At 47.9% G+C, this 14,706-nt stretch overlaps 1 protein-coding gene across 1 annotated transcript in view; it reads right to left on the bottom strand.

The window, feature by feature from the left end:
* XYLT1 (xylosyltransferase 1) overlaps nucleotides 1–14,706 on the bottom strand; it is a 352,172-nt gene that overhangs the window by 323,308 nt on the left and 14,158 nt on the right. The gene's annotated exons all lie outside the window — the stretch shown is intronic.

Raw genomic sequence — 14,706 nt, 5'->3', positions numbered from 1 at the left:
ACACGCATGCACGGGCTGACTTAGATCAGTGACAGAAAGCTCTTCAGACCCACCACTCAACTAAGAAGGCTGACTCTCCTAGTTCGGAATCCCCACTGTGATTTTCCTGCCATGATCCCCCATCTGGCTGACCTCAAAAGCCCTCTAGCTGTTCTCCCTGCCTCCTCCCTCACCTTTTTTCAGTGTTTCCCCTAATACCTGTTACCCAGAGGGATCTTTAACGTCATGCTTTTATTCTCAGATAACTTTAGATTTGTAGAGATGAAAATTGCAAAGACACTGCAGAGGGTTGCTGTGTACCCTTCTCCCAGCTTCCCCTAATAATCTTGCCCTGCCCATGGTTCATTCATCAAAACCAAGAAATCTACATTGGTGCAACACTATTCATTACAACACGAAATTGCCGACTTCATACAGATTGCACCGATTTTTCCACTAATGACCTTTTCTTTTTCTGTTCCAGGATCCAATACAGAAAACCACACTGCATTTTGTCATCACGTCTAGACCAGAAGGATTTCTTTTAAAAGCTCAACGCAGATCGTTTTCCTGCTTTAAACTCAATGAGTTCCCGCACGGTTTGAATAAAACTGGAGCTCCTGGCTCTAGTCTCCAAGACCCACATACTTTAGCCCTGCAGACACCCCTCCTGTCTCACCCACACGACCCTCACTCACAGTGGTGCCTGCACCCAGGAGCCTCTGGTCACTTCTTTGAATCCCAAACTCAGTCCAGGCTCTGCCTTTGCTGAGCCTCCTGCCTGGAAAGCTGTATGTCCTTTTTGTGACTGTCACCTGCTAAGTGGCCTCCCCTTGCCACCCCAGCTAAGCCAGCCTCACCCTGTCACAACCACCCTCTCTCCCCTTCATGAGCACACTCGTTGTCACCTGGACTGATCCTATTTATATATTTGAGGTTGATGGTCTATTCCCCAGTTGGAAGGTAGGTGCAATGCCTATCTTGTTCATCAATTCATAGTAAGTACCTAGAACAGTACCTGGCACAGCGTAGGTACTCAGTAAATATCTGTTGACATGCGGTTGAAGGAATGAATAGACGAAGAGGGAGTATCTGTTTTCAAACGTTCACACACGTCCCAAGAAATTAGTACAACACCTGTGTATAGTAGGTGCTGAATAAATACTTCTTGAACTAAATATTTGTCACTGATTTATCCCAAGAAGCTAGCATGGTACCTGGTATGCAGCAGGGGCTCAATATTTGTTGGATGACTGGTATTTGAGTGAATGCCATCTATTTTCAAAGAAAGAGGTGACCAGGGGGAGTAAGTCATCTGGGGCCACTTTTCTAACCAAGGCTCTCTCTCAAGAGGCTGCCAGTGAGGAACATTGGGAGCCTCGCACCAGCTTCCAGAACATCTGTTTGGGACGAGCAGCAGGCCCTGCAGCTGCACGGAGGTGGCGACCGTCACCGGGCCTGCATGCGATGACGGCCCCCTGCCCATTCAGGAAGTCCCAGACACCGCCACCCCAGCATGGAGGCTCCTCGCGGCCCGCGATGCAAAGTTGCCACAGAAAAGGCCTCTGATTAACACCCTCAGACGGTCTATTGTCTGAATCCTGTCACCAGAGAAGAAACAGCTGTTTACAGTTTATTTGTCTTCCTTTAGGAGCCTTTTTGAAGAAACACAAACTCTTGTTCTCCAGGGCACAACTCAGCAGCTGAAGGGAGCGAAGAAAACGGTGTTTATTTTTAACAGGATAAAGAGTGGGGAGGGCCCTCAGGAAGTCTGGACACAAGCGGAAGACACCTTGCTGGGAGGCCGCAAGCCTTAGGGCAACATCTTAGACAACGTCAGCCTCTTGAGGGAAAGCTGAGAGTCCAACTCCCAGTGGAAAATTTAGGCACGGGCCATGGGGGTCTGCCTAACAGTGGACTTGGGTGAGCACCAGCAGGTACGAAGCCTGGAATAGCTCTTCAGGCTTGGAATTGAGAAAATAAGGTACCCAGGGAAAATAACCACCCACTACTAATCACAGTGGCATTCCACACAGAGCCGCCGTGCACAGCTGTGCAGGTTGGGCACTGCACACAGGGCCTGGTGAGGGGGGAAATCTAGCCCCATTCCACTGTCCAAGACTGCAGTGCTCACAGGAAGGGGCATCTTTTCTCTGCACAAGCATTGCTTTCTGGCCAAGCCATGTCCCCTCCCCAGCGTGGGCACTTTTCTCTAACTCCATAATGGCATCAGGCACCAGCCTATAAGCACCCAGTGTTCACCAGCTCCGGTCTGAAACCCAGAGGAAGAAAGAATGAAGGCCCCCGTTTCTTCCCCACCCAGGGCTCCCCCTGGCCCGGAACCTCTTTTCTCCTTTCATCAGGTTCGTCCCCTATCACCTACCTGACAGGAAGGCTAAAAAGCACCAACTTCCTCCGCATTCAAGCTTTCCCACAGGTTCAGCTACAATGTAGAGTTAAGCAAAGCCCTCTCACAAGGCAGAGAAGGAAGAGAAGTGTCAGAAACTTTCTATGGGGTCTTAGATCATCTGACTGTGGGCTATGAGCCCCTGATTCCCTCAACAATGGAACACAAGGAAGAAGTTCATATACGGACAAGACACATGGGGTCAGGGACCCAGAGGGACCACAGGCAGGCTGAGGTAAGGAAGTGGGAGAAAGAAGAAAAGGTCTATGGAGGTAGAAGGGTAAAAAAGATCTGGTCCAAGGTTGGCACTAAGTGCACAAGTTCAAACACACTCCAGAAAGTAGCTTTCACCTCTGGGCTCTGGAGTTGCAAGAAAAACATCTCCCTGTTCCAGACAGAGGCCACAGTGGCTAGGGAGGTTCCTGGTGAGACATGTCGATGGCCACCATGCTTGCTAGACCGGCAAGCAGAGACCACTTCTGAGCATCTCTCACGATGCTAACGACCACCAGTCACTAATCTCACCCTGGCGGGGGTGGGGTGGGTGGTCCTGGGTCCCATCAGCCTCCCTTCTGTGCCCAGCAGGGTGTCAGAGGGAAAGGATGGGCCCTGAGACACAGCTCCATCTACGCTGTGTCACCAAGCTCGCTCCACTCCCTGCTGAGAGAGCGCCTTGTACCCGGCCCTGAACCCTCCAGTCCTGAGAAGCCTCACTAGGCTACACGAATATCTGCATGTGTTCAAAATCCAACACACACTATCCCTGACACCTGCGTATCTGACTCACCCTGGAGTAGGCCTTTTTTTTTTCTTTCTTAGACCACTTATGACCTTCTGATTCTCTTTTCTAGAACAGGGGTTGGCAAATGATAACCTGTGGGTTGAATCCAGCCCACTGCCTAAGTTGGTAAATAAAGTTTTATTGCAACACAGCCACACCCATTCATTCATACTGTCTAGGGTTGCCTTAACTGTTTTTTTTTTTTTTCCCTTAATTTAAACTTTTTATTTTCTGTTGGGGTATTAACAATATTGTGATAGTTTCAGGTGAACAGCAAAGGGACTCAGCCATACATATGTGTGTATCCATTCCCTCCCAAATTCCCAGGCTGAGTTGAGTAGTCATAACAGGGATCTCAGGGCTTCCCCGGTGGCTCAGATGGTAAAGAATCTGCCTGCAATGAAGGAGACCCAGATTCAATCCCTAGGTCAGGAAGATCCCCTGGAGAAGGAAATGGCAACCCACTCCAGTATTCTTGCCTGGAAAATTCCATGGACAGAGAAGCTTGGAGGGCTGTACAGTCTAAGGGGTTGCAAAGAGTTGGACACGACTGAGCCAATTACACTAACAGGGACCTTATGGCCCATGAAGCCGAAAATATTTACTATCTGGTCCTTTACAATGTTAGCCAATCCTTTCTCTAAAATGCTTATTGTATTTATTAAATAGCATTGATATTTATACACTACCATGTGCAAAACAGATAGCTGGTGAGGAGCTGCTGTATAACACAGGGACCAGCCTGGGGCTCTGCGATGACCTAGAGGGGTGGGATGGGGAGGGGAGGGAGGCTCAAAAGGGAGGGGATATATGTATAATTATGGCTGATTTGTGTTGATATACAGCAGAAACCAATACCACATTGTAAAGCAATTTTCCTCCAATTATAAAAATGTTTATTATTTATTATCTGGCTTCCCCTCTAATGTTTCCCTGGTGGCTAAGATGGTAAAGAATCTGCCTGCAATGCAGGAGACCTGGGTTTGATCCCTGGGTCAGGAAGATCCCCTGGAGAAGGGAACGGCTACCCACTCTAGTATTCTCGACTGTAGAATCCCATGGACAGAGGAGCCTGGCAGGCTACAGTCCAGGGGGTCACAAAGAGTCAGACACGACTGAGTGACTAACATGAACTGCCTTCCTCCTCTAGAATGGTAACTCCATGAGGCAGGGGCCACTCCTTTGTTCAGAAATATAGTTCAGACTCTTTGGATGTGCCCGGCAGGTACTAAGCACTCAGTAAGTGTTTACTGGGGGGATGAATGAGCGGCCATCTGTGTGCACATCACCCCACAAGTGAAAGTGAAAGTCACCCTGTTGTGTCCAACTCTTTGCAACCCCATGGACCATAGCCTGCCAGGCTCCTCTGTCCATGGAATTCTCCAGGCAAGAATATTGGAGTGTGTAGCCATTCCCTTCTCTAGGGGATCCTCCCAACCCAGGTCTCCCTCATTGCAGGTGGATTCTTTACCATCTGAGCCACCAAGGGAAGCCCAAGAATACTGGAATGGGTAGCCCATCCCTTCTCCAGCGGGATCTTCCCAACCCAGGAATCGAACCAGGGTCTTCTGCATTGCAGACGGATTCTTTACCAGCTGAGCTACCAGGGAAGCCCACACCCCACAGGGGAGGTGATATTATCACCCCATTTGGCACGTGATCAAGTGAGGTTCTGAAGGGCCCAGCAACACCAAGCGGGGTTTCACAGCTGGTCCTTGGTGCCTCTCGGCTTTGAATCCAGACTGGAAATTCCAAGGATTTTCACAACTCAGTTAACAGCAGTCAGTTATTCACAACCTCGTTTCCGACAAACCCAGAGGCTGTCTGCCCTCCTTAAACCAGCTGTACGGCTTTCACACGGGATCTCTTCTGCCTCCTCTGCTCCCCGTGTCGTCTCCTCTGCCCATCCTTTCCCACCCTGCCTTCCTCACGGGCCGTTAAGAGGACCAAATGACGTAACCACTGCAGCTTTATTCTACGTGCACTTGTATTTATCTATCCTTGTGTTTAAATACCAGCTTAACTGCCACAACAATCTTTTAAAGTAGGGAGCCCTGTCAGCCCCATTGCACAGGTGGAACACTGAGGCAGAGAAGAGTAACGTGACTGGTCTGAACTCGGACCAATAGTTAGGGGTGGCTCCAGTATCCGAGCCCAGGCCCTCAGCTCCTGACAACGAGGAGATGCTTCTCTTCTACAAACAAAGTGGGCTGAACGAGTCCCAAAGTGTCCTGGGGCCTGCACTGCAGTGTCCCCCTTCTGTGGATGTGGGGAGCCGCTCTGCATTTGAGACAACCTGGGCCCCCCCTCAGGGGGGAGGCCCAGCCCACCCTCAGGGGAGAGAGAAGAGCCCACCCAGCAGAGCCACGGCCACCCCTCCTTCCGACCTGAAGCTGGTCTCCTCAGAGGGCATGGGGCAACCAGAACCACCTCCAAGTCCAGGGCCCATGGCCAAGCTCGCTGGGTAGACAAGAGGGAGCCTCAGAAGGTCCCCTGGGCTCGAGGGAGAAGGAAGCCCTCATCCTGTCTACCCCCTCATCAGCCTGTTGATTGGAATCTCTGAAAATGGTTTTCACAATTCAGTTAGCAGCAATCAGTTATTCAGGACCCCACTTCGCACAGACTCAGACTGTCACTGTTAGCAAGATAATTTCTGGACTTTGCCCAAAAGCCTTGCTCCAGGCTGCCAGGCAGCCCCCTGTTTGTCTTCTCCCTTCCCCAAAGACCCCCAAAGCCCAGCAAACACTACCCACCCTGATGCTGGGCACACAGACAAGTGGGGAAGGCCCCTCACTGCCCAGAGCCTGGGAGGGGCTCAGATAGCCAGGGGCTGCTCCCAGCCTGCGTGACTCACTTCAGGCTTTGGGGCAGAAAGTCTGACCTCAGTTTAATCCAACTGGAAAACAGGGCTCAGGAATTCCAGACCCTCTGCCAGGCTCTGGGATAGATCCCACGTTAATTTTCTAAAATGCTTCAGGCTCAGAAAACCCTGTGTTCTACAGAAGGCACGGCCCGTGGGGGTCTCACAGGCATGCTATTACCCTTTCAAGCTCACGGTCAAGAACTTTTGGTGTTTGGCGGGGGCGTATGAGCCATTAAGACCACCATTAACACTGTTCCTCTAAAAACGTGAGGCTCTCTTCAGGAGCAAGTTTTCACATCCCTGAGCAGCCAGAAGGAGAGAGAAGTTACCAGACACCCCTGGGAAAGACTTGCAGGTTCTGGCATCAGACTCATCAGTGCTTGAGCACTAGATCAGCTGCTTAAACAGGCATGACCTTGCCTGCAAGCTACTTTTCCTCTGAGCCTCAGTTCCCACATCTGTTAAATGGGAGAGTAATGACACTCCCCCCCGCCACCCCGCCCAGGGCTGTAGTTTGTAGTAAATAAAACAGCTCATGTGAAAGCACTCAGGTACCATCTTGTTTGGTACCACACAGACACCATGGCCTCTTAATTCTAAGACCCTGTTGCTTCTGAGATGCACTGTTGATTTGTTCCAGGGCAACAGGCTGCGTGAGGAAGCATAAAAGAAAGACACACATCAATTGTAAAACCCATGCCAGATGTCAGAAATGCTATTTGTTCAATGTAAAAATATGCATCTTAAAATGAATTCAACTATTACCATCATTACAATCACTGTATTAATTTTAGGTGAGAAAGCAGGTACAGAGAGGACACGTGACCGACTGAAGGGCACACAGTTATTCACGGCTGAGCTGGGAACAGGATCCAGAGGAAGGAGAGGAGGAGCCGAGTTATCCAGGCAACCCCTCCCTGCTTCCAATTCTTCCTCCTCCTCCTCTTCTCCCCGCTTTGCTATTCTCCTCCCCTCTCCTCCTCTTCCTGCAGAGATGAACAGTAACAGAACAGTTCCTCCGAACCTGGAGAGCCCTTCCCTCTTTCCCCCTTGGGAAAGACCTGGCCAAGTCTGCGCCTCTCCTCCCTGCTCTGCGGCTGCATCTGCATGGGGCCAGCCGAGCACAGAAATGGAGAGAGGACCATGTGTGCCGCCCCATCCCCGCTGAAGATGCCACAGCGACCAGCCTCTTACTCGCCCTGCCTGTAGTCCTGGAAAGCGGGGGTCCCCGAAGAGGGGAGAAGCAGCAGAGGTCTGCCAGGCCCGCGGGCAGGAAGGAAGGGGCGGAGCCAGGGCTGGCAGAAGGGACCTCCCCTGGTCCAACCAGGTTCAGCCAATTCTCAGTCACACGAAGAGGACTTAGCATTAGGTGCCACGGTGGTTAAGAACGTGGGCTCCACACCAGCCTGCCTGGGTGAGAAAGCAGATCCGTCTCCTATCAGCTGTGCGACCCTGGGGGAGTCACTTCCCCTCTCTTGCCCTACTTCCTCAGTCCACAAAACAGTGACTTCCACAATGCTCACATCCCAGGGCTCTGGAAGCATTAAGAGTAAACTGCTTGGCATGTGTAGTGCTTAATAAATAGCACCTGCTATTATTATTATTTAATTATTATAATCCAGTAACATTATGAATGTCTTCATCCACAGGCCCCCGCACCAGGTACTAAAACCACACAGTAAACCCTAGGGTGTTGTCAGTAGGGTTGGGGAGCCAACGAGAAACCAACGAAACTACACACGATTCAAGTTCTAGCAACACTTAGCCTCCGGATGGTAAAATGTCATTTGGAAACAGGGCCCTCTAGCTCTTTATTTTAGAGAATCTGATCTTTCACACAATGACTGAAGGAAACAAACAAATAAACAAAAACACCTACTGAGCATCTACTGTGTGCCATTCACTGTTCTAGCCCTTGGGGAGGCTCTGATGGGCACAGGGGTGGGGGAAGAGATCAGCTGTGCTGGTGATGGAGACTCCCAATACGGTCTCTCATGACACTGGAGTTTATCATTAAGCAGAGGGGTAGACCTGGGAGGTGGAGGGGCGGGGAGGAATAAGATGCATTTCTGCACAGGAGCTGCTTCCCAGGTGGTGCTAGTGGTAAAGAATCTGCCTGCCAATGTAGGAGACATGGGTTCGATCCCTGGGTCAGGAAGATCCCCCGGAGGAGGGCATGGCAACCCACTCTAGTATTCTTGCCTGGAGAATCCCATGGACAGAGGATCTGTTCTTCGGGGAGTCAGACACCAGATCCGCTTTGTGAAATATAGAAGTGACCCCAGCACAGCACAGCGCCCACCACAGCCATAGCCAGACACAGCTGCCAGGCCCCTAGCTGCCACTTCTCTGGGCCAATGCTACTAAGCGAGAGTTGGTGTGGGATGCCAGTACCAAACAAGCCCCTTGAGAACAGGACCATGGATGGGTGGGTGAGTTTTGATATGAGATGAAGGCAGAGAAATCTGCTGAGTTGGGGACATCATTCCGGAGGGGCAGGTGGGAATATGAGAGGGCCCTGAGAAGGCAGGAACGTCTCCTCTTGGAGACAGAGTGGCTAGAAAGGCAGAGAAGTGCTGAAAAGACCATCAGAGACAGCATGGTTTTGGACAACCAACAGTAAACCTTTCGATCTGTTCGAGTTGTTGTTATTCAATGGCTAAGTTGTGTCCACCTCTTCACGACCCCATGGACTGCAGCATGCCAGGCTTCCTTGTCCTTCACCCTCTCCCAGAGCTTGCTCAAACTCATGTCCACTGGGTCAGTGATGCCATCCAACCATCTCATCTTCTGTCGCCCCCTTCTCTTCCTGCCCTCAATCTTTCCCAGCATCAGGGTCCTTTCCAATGAGTTGGCTCTTCGCATCAGGTGGCCAAAGTACTGGAGCTTCAGCTTCAGCCTCAGTCCTTCCAGTGAATACTCAGGATCGATTTCCATAAGGATAGCCTAGTCTGATCTCCTTGCAGCCCAAGGGACTCACAAGAGTCTTCTCCAGCACCACAACTTGAAAGCATCAATTCTTCGGGACTCAGCCTTCTTCTGTTCAAGGACCACTTCCAAATCACATGTCTAAACCAGTCAACAATTTTGAGGTTTCAGGAAAATGGGGCTGATGGATACACTGACAAGGCTAAGAGGAACCTTACATCAGAGAGTGCAGCACAGTGGCCCCGAAGCCCCTGCAGGCCCTGGCTCCTGTCTCTTCCTGCTGTTTATGCCCTTGCTCATGAAGGTCACTCTGTCCCCATGTTCCCCCAATCCTTGCCTGACCACCTTCTATTTATTTCGCTCTAAATGTCATCTTGCCAGAAAAGCCTGCCCTGATGACTCTTCCATTACTCACTGTTCCTGCTACCAGGATGTGAGCTCCAGGCGGGCTGGACCCTGTTTTGTCCACTGCTCCCAGCATGTGTCAGCATGTGCCTGGTAATACGGCTAATGAATGAAGGATTAAGGGTCTGTGAATACCCTGGGGAAATCTAGATACATGATAATTATATGCGAGATAAGGCACATAAAATGTCCAGCACATGATACACGATAGATCATCAATGGATGCTGCTTGGAAGACATCAAAACCGAAGCCCAGCCCACAAGGTTGGTCTCCCATTCCTCCCAGAAAGTAGCCAGACAGAAGCCTCTTGCCTGGCTCCCCCGGTTCCATTCCCCAGGCCCCACCCAACCTCAACAGCAACTGCAGGACAAGAAGAATGCTGGCTTTACAAGACCAGGAAGGCATCGGACCTGGGGCAAAGCTCTCTGGGAACCTGCAAGAGTGTCAGTGTATTCTACAAAACAACACAACGCCTTGCCAGCCTTCTTACTCTTAAAGGCACGAGGAAGTTGGTCAACAGGAACACAGTGCAGAAGGCTGGCTCTGCCTTGATGTGGGCAGGCAAAGCGATGACTTCCCCTAACCCACCCCGCCCAAATAACATGAAACTTCAGAGACTTCTCCTGCTCCCCACCACTTCCTTTACTCAACAGCCAGAACAGAAGCACAGAGCAAACAATGTGAGTAAGGAACACTCAGCCATTCACAGGTTCGAACCCTAAGAGGGACTAGATCAATACTTCGTGCTTAATAGTTAGAAGATCTTCAAGACCACTACCATGTTTGTGTCCTGTTTCATGAATGCCTGCTTTTATTTCTATTTAGCCCCCTTCCTATACTCTTTCAGGTTCTCAACGATGATTTTTAAATAAAAATTGGAAACCATCATTTTCATCTCTTGCATTTAACGTCGAAATCCAATGCAATACTTAATACTGTAAACTAACTAGCCTCCAATTAAAATAAATAAATTTATATTAAAAATAAATAAAGTGCTTTTATAATAGGCTATTAATTTTCCTCTGGGCACAGTTTTAGCCTCATCCCATGGGTTTTGATATGATGTATTCTCATTTTCATCCATCACCCTAGAATCCGAAATTCCAAGTTTGATTTCTCCTTAAAGAGTTATATAGAAGAGTCTTGTTGTTTTGTTTAAATTTTCTAAGTGATACCCTTTTAGAAGGCTAATTTTTAATATGTCTTATTGTTTTATAAGTCAAGCCTTGATTATCTCTACTTTTGAAATCGATTACCTTTCTTTTGAGACAAATTATCCATTTTAATTGGGAGAAGGCAATGGCACCCCACTCCAGTACTGTTGCCTGGAAAATCCCATGGATGGAGGAGCCTGGTAAGCTGCAGTCCATGGGGTCGCACAGAGTCAGACATGACTGAAGCGACTTAGCAGCAGCAGCAGCATCCATTTTAATTAAGGCATCATAGAACATCTAGAAAAGAATCTTTAGTAAGAAAAGGCTTCTCCTAGAACACAAACACACATATACCTTTGTAAACAGTTTCATAGAATACTTACCAAAAAGGGTTTATCTTTTCAAAAGTAATCCAAAGAAAGAAAGTAAACAAACTATTAAGGAGGGGGAAGATCTACCCGAATCTAAAGATTAAAGTTCTCCTATCGAGAAATTCAACACCTAGGAACTTTACCTGTAATGGCACTGCTCTACAAACCCATTTTAAAGACTAAAATACTGAGGCTGAAACCGAGCCAGCTGTACCATTACATTTTCGCTGAGACTGCATTTCAGTTCCACTAACTCCTTCACCACAGAATCGAGCTGTCTTTCCAGAGAAATACCAAAACATCCTCTGAGCATCTTCTCTGATGACATTCCTGAATTCTGTTAATTGCACAAGGCACAAACAGAAGGCAAGATTAAAACAAGCAAGACTTTACCCCTGTAAAGTGGGCTGGTCTGAAAAAGGAAGCTGATATGACTTTTTGAGGAGCCCCAGAAAGAGTATTCGGAGAGGGCAATGGCACCCCACTCCAGTACTCTTGCCTGGAAAATCCCATGGATGGAGGAGCCTGGTACGCTGCAGTCCATGGGGTCGCTAAGAGTCGGACACTACTGAGCGACTTCACCATCACTTTTCACTTTCATGCATTGGAGAAGGAAATAGCAACCCACTCCAGTGTTCTTGCCTGGAGAATCCCAGGGACGGAGGAGCCTGGTGGGCTGCCGTCTATGGGGTCGCGCAGAGTTGGACACGACTGAAGGGACTTAGCAGCTGCAGCAGAAAGAGTATTAAGCCATTTGTCAGCCAGAGCCAAGCAAACCTGAAAGACAAGTGGATCCCAGGGAATCCTGACATTCTTCTCTCAACTCTGTCAGTGCCTCTGCCTACAAAAGTAGGACAGCAAATGGAACAGGACCAGCGTTGCAAGTACTGACGCAAGACTGACGCTGCTAAACGATACTGACAATGCACAGCAAGGCAGCTCCTTAGGGAGAATCTCTGAGCTCCACTGCTGTGGCCACATACAACGTCTGCAGTCCCTGAAGGGACATTTCAGCTCGCTGTTTCAATGCAAAATGACATATGCTACTGAAGGCTAGAGATCTTATTGGGGACGCAGAGCTATATTCATCTACTGTCCAGCAAGAAAACCAGAATAGTCAGAGATAAACAGAAGTCAATCAAAGCAGAAAGTGACATCAGAAAAACTCTCCTAATTCTGGCAGACCTGTTTTGCTGCATAAAGATAAGCAGCCTTTGGACAATACAGCTTCAGTATAAGAAATTCAATGATGGTACCATTCCCAGAACCAACTAAAGCAGTTAACATCAGGCATGTTCCCAATATCCTTGAAGGTACCGAGGTGGAAGAACAGTAATCCACTAATGAATTGCGGCTCTATGGATGCTCAATTTTGCAAGACTAATTACCTTTTTTAAAGTAAGCCTGGTTTCAGAGCTTCCATACATGAAAATATCACCGAGCCTTACTCCCTAGTAGGGAAAGTAAGACTTCCAATTTTAAATATACTTGTCAAGTCAACCCATTAAAAAAAAACAAACAACGAAGAGCAGTTAAATCAATTCCTCTCCTACATAAATACCCAATAGAAATGCTTATGAAACATTTTTTTTTAACCTAAAAACCTGCACAAGAATGTACATAGCAGTGCTCTTTGTAATGACCAAAAACTGGGATCTTCCCAATAAACAGATCAGATATGTAAATTATGGTATGTTCCACAATGAGATATTATAGAGCCATGTAAACAGACAATTACAAATACATAAAACAATGCTGTGGAGAAGGCAATGCACCCCACTCCAGTACTCTGGGAAATCCCATGGACAGAGGAGCCTGGTAGGCTGCAGTCCATGGGGTCGCTAAGAGTTGGACACGACTGAGTATCTTCACTTTCACTTTTCACTTTCATGCATTGGAGAAGGAAATGGCAACCCACTCCAGTGTTCTTTCCTGGAGAATCCCAGGGATGGGGGAGCCTGGTGGGCTGCCGTCTATGGGGCCACACAGAGTTAGTTGGACACGACTGAAGCGACTTAGCAGCAGACGCATCAAAACAGTGCAGATAGAGGGTCAGAAACTTTTTTGTAAAATGCCAGATAGTAAATCTTCCAGCCTTTGTTTAGTCTATTCAACTTTGCCATTTTAGGGGGCAAAAGCAGCCACAGTTGGTATGTAATAAATGGACACGACCAGGTTCCAATAAAGCTTTATTGATATACACTGACATTTAAATTTCAGTGCTTTTCTCATATCACAAAATACCTTTCTTTTGATTTTTTCCCCCATGTATTTCAAAATGTGAAATCCATTCTTAGCTCATAAGCCTATGAAAACAGACAACAAACGGGCTGCATTTGGCCTATGGGCTATAGTCTGCCAACCACTGATGTGATCTCATCAAATGTAATCACAAGTGATGTTCAGCAAAACAAACCAGGCAAAAGGGAGTGCAAACCACGTGATTCTATTTCTAAAAAGAAGCAAAAATAATTTATGGTGTCAGAAGTCATGACAAAGGTTACCCTTGGAGACGTAGGGATTAGAAGTGGAAATAAGAAGGACCCTGGGGAGGAGGGAGCCGTAATGCTCTGGGCTCTGATCCGAGTCCTTGTTACTCAAATGTGGCCACTTGATTGAGCTATACATTCACAATTTCTGCCCTTTTCTGTACGTATGTTCTGTTTCAAGCGAAATTTAGCAAGTTGTTAAAATCAAGGCAGGACCATTCAACCAGCTTCAAAAACAGACATTTAAAGAGAACCACAGCCATCCAGTTAAATTAGCTACACATCTATCACCATGGTTAGATAGTGGCCAATGCTAGAGTATTTAAAAACATTTATTAAAAGCAGATTTAGATCACTTTCCTTCTAGCTGTGTCTGCATTTGCTTCCAGGGTGAGGTGCATTTCATGAGTTAAAGGATGGTGCGCCCATGGATCCCCGTCAGGTCACCTTTGTCTGTATTTATGGGAAGCTATGATGTTAGCCCAATGACCAGCTCCTCCTCGTGCGGAGATCTGCCATCCATACTGTGAATGTAAACAGCATCTGGCAAAACATGTGGCCTTCAACCTGCAAAAGACCCTGCACTGGACCCACACAAAGGAAAAAGGCCAGGCCTGGCTTCCATGTGATTCTGAGAGAATACACAATTAATTATTTTTCCTCGCGGTCAGCAGCTGAGTCTCACCAAAATCCATGCTTGTAATTATTGCTGTAATTATTATTTTACTACAGATCAGCAACTTATCAAAATGTTACCCTGTAGGTGCTACCTTGCTGCTGCAAGGATGCAGGGTAGAGGCCACTACCCCATCCTGCTCTGCGTGAGAGGATGGGGGGGACCCTGGTTGGGGTCCTTCTACCACGGCCAGACTGCCAGCTTCACCAGTGCTCAAGTCCTCGGTCATTTTAATGCCCTCTTTAGAGACGGTGAGTCATGATCTGCATTTTACATCATGGTTTGAACTTGATGGGTCTCAGTGGTTCCATTCACGCAATGGGCAAACAGTACCACCTTTTCACAGAGGTATAGTGAAGAATTCATCACCAGAATTGCTTTATTAAAACATTTTGTGCAGCTCAATCATGTGATCTGATACACAGGCTTCCCAGCTACAGTGCCTGAGTTTAGATTCCAAGTCTACTGTCTGTGACTCTGAGCAGCTCTGTGCCTCAGTTTCCTCATCTGTGAGTGGGGATAATATCGTAAGGCTGTTGTAACGATCAGATGAGATAATTCATGATATGCTGCTTAGCAGGGTGCCTTGCACATAGTATTTAATAGATAATAGTAGTAGTAGTAGTATTTTGAGAGTAATAAACAAATCCTA

The sequence above is a fragment of the Bos javanicus genome, chromosome 25 (genome assembly GCF_032452875.1).
Source record: "Bos javanicus breed banteng chromosome 25, ARS-OSU_banteng_1.0, whole genome shotgun sequence".
Lineage (NCBI taxonomy): Eukaryota > Metazoa > Chordata > Mammalia > Artiodactyla > Bovidae > Bos > Bos javanicus.
This window is presented reverse-complemented; position numbering and strand designations above follow the sequence as displayed.